Raw genomic sequence first — 3,011 nt, 5'->3', positions numbered from 1 at the left:
CCCCCACCTAATGTTACTGCCCAAGCAAAAATCAAGGCCAAAAGAGAACGGTGGACAGATGACGATTACATAGAAGTGCTCTATGCATTCTACACTGCAAAACTATACCCGGGGAAACACAGGGATAACAAGGGAAACATACCAAATATGGAGAAGAAATACTGATAGAAAAAAATAATATGTGTTGTCACATCTTCTACATAAATTTTTAAAATGCAAATTTTAAAAAGCGTTTATGTATTTTAACCTATAAAATATAAATAAATTAAACTTAATAACACAAGTACTTGCTTGTTTATCTTCATTCTAAAAGACAACAAACAATGATAAAACATGAAACACTGCCTTGTCTCCTATTTTGAATTTCATGTTTAACACATTTATGATCATGTATACATCATCGAAATCGTGATGGCATCTGTACCAGTGGAGTACTAAGAGCACCGTCCGAGCGTGATCGTTGCCAGAGCACCAGCTGTCTGGTTTCCGTGCTGGTTGCACGTAAATAGCACCATTTGAGCGTGATCGTTACCAGCGTCGCCTTCCTGGCCCTTGTGCCAGTGGCACGTGAAAAGACATTAGAGAGATCGTTGCCAGTGCAGGTGGCACGTGAAATACACCATTTCGAGCGTGGCCTTTGCCAGTACCTCCAGAATGGCCTTTGTGCTGGTGGCACGTAAAAGCACCCACTACACTCTCGGAGTGGTTGGCGTTAGGAAGGGCATCCAACTGTTGAAACTGTGCCAAATCAGATTGGAGCCTGGTGTAGTCACCTGGTCCACCAGTCCTCAGTCAAACCGTCCAACCCATGCTAGCATGGAAAGCGGACGTTAAACGATGATGATGATGATGATGATACATACATATAAGAAAATGAGATGACAAAGCAATAAATGATTGTCTTATGAATTCCATTAGCTTACAGCTGTCTCTGCTGTAAGATACATTGAGCTCATAGTTGAGTACCTGAGTAATACCTTATAGCTTCATTGGAGTTTCAAATATGAGTCCACTGCATCTTATAACAGAAACAGCTCTAAGCTAATGAAGGTCATGAGATAATTATTTATTCCTTTGTCATCTCATTTTCTTATTACCATTCTATACTCAACTTATGCTTAGTCTTGAAGCATATGTATATTGAGTTCTACACCAGGTTATTATGGGCTGTAGAGGTTTCGCATCGCATGCCCTCCTTCCTTCGTTATACCAACTTGGTGCGCGTCGCTCTAAAGCAAAGGCACTAGAGAGGTTAGTATGTAGCGTTGCTGAAAGAGCTTCATATCATCTCTGGCTCTCAAGACAACAGAAATCATGGGGTACGCGCCGTGATTTAGACTGATCATGGCGTAATAGAGGGTGCGCCGATTCTCCCTTTCATAATCCACATGATAACGGGACTGAAATGCACGTGGAGAGATGCACTTTGCTACCTGGAAATGCAGTTTTGAGCTTTGCGCACTTCGCCTCATGGAAAACAGGCTGGTTTCAAGTTTCGTATTGCTAGGTCTGGTTTCATAATCGGGTCAGAAACGAATATTTTAACCCCCTTTTTCTGCTCCCTAGCAACTGAGGACGAGGGCAGACCAAGCTTACCTGTTTCCAACTAATTTTGGCTATCTCCTGCCGGAGTGTTTGCTTTTTTTTTTTTTTTGACCAAGTTTATGGTATTTTTCATATATCTATATATATAATATATACATAGGCACAGTTATGGTTGCGTGGTAAGATGTCAACTTCCTAGTCACAAGATTCTAGGTACAGTCCCATTGTGTGGCACCTGGTATCCATGTATCTACATGGGGCTGGTGAAGTCATAGAAATTCTCTAACAACCACTTCTGACTCTTTCCAGAGGTGTGGGCAAGGAGCTGAATCCTGCTGCCACATATATGGCCTTCCAGCAGCTTCACACAGCCATCTGAATTGAGTGCAAGGCCCTGTTCATCAATTGTTCGATGCATTCAGAAGTACTCCGGCAGTTGCCTCACCAGGAAGGTAAAGCCCCAGGCCTACCGAAGCATTGTGAGTGGATTTAATAGACGGAAACTGAAATCCCTCTCGTCCTGATATTCTTATCTACTCCAGGCACAAGGCCTGAAATTTTGGAGGAGGGGGGGGGGCAGTCGATTAGATCGACCCGAGTACACAATTGGTACTTGATTTATTAACCCCGAAAGGATGAAAAGCAAAGTTGACCTCGAGGGTGTTTCGGAACAAGTCGTCCATGTTTCCTTTTCCCCGTTTTGTGCATCCGTAGATTTCTACTACTCTCTCTCTCACACACACACACACAATGTAATTAAAAAAGTTCAAACGGGGAATTATTCCATTCAATATCATGTTTACTATAGAGATTATGTAACAAATTATGGTTTACACTTGTATATTTAACTGTGCATGTATATTATTTATTTTTGCTTCTGTCTTTCTATTAGTAACGTTTGCTTGGGAATTTAAAGTGAAAAAAAGAACGTATGCAACAGATAAGTCGTCTTAATAACATATTTCTGTGTACCAGACCGGTAGCTGTTATTTTTAGCATAACCGTTAGGGCTTCATAGCCCGTTTGTTGCTGCAGTAGAAATCTACGGATACACAAAACAGAGAAAATGAAACATACGGACGACTTAATCCGAAACACCCCCGAGAGGGGAACGGTCCCCCAAAAATAACCCCGGATTGTTTTCCCCAAAAATTCCTATGTTCTCGGAATCTGCATAGTCCGAGGTATATTTGTAGAGAATTTCATTAAAAAATATCTATTTTCTTGGAAGTTAAGATGAAATGAAGTGGACGCCGGTGAATTTTTCCAAATTCCCCATCCCCTCCTAAAACACTTTCCCCCCATAAGTTTTATATATTCGGAATCTACATGATATAACACATATTCGTAGAAAATTTCATTAAAAAAATATCCATTTTTCTGAAAGTTATGACCATCCAAAGTCGGAAGGTGAGGGCAGGAATCTGTAGTTATACCAAAAAATATCCATTTTTCTTGAAAGTGAA

This window comes from Octopus bimaculoides, chromosome 6 (genome assembly GCF_001194135.2).
Source record: "Octopus bimaculoides isolate UCB-OBI-ISO-001 chromosome 6, ASM119413v2, whole genome shotgun sequence".
Lineage (NCBI taxonomy): Eukaryota > Metazoa > Mollusca > Cephalopoda > Octopoda > Octopodidae > Octopus > Octopus bimaculoides.
The sequence above is the reverse complement of the archived record's forward strand: the minus strand, read 5'-3'. Positions refer to the sequence as shown.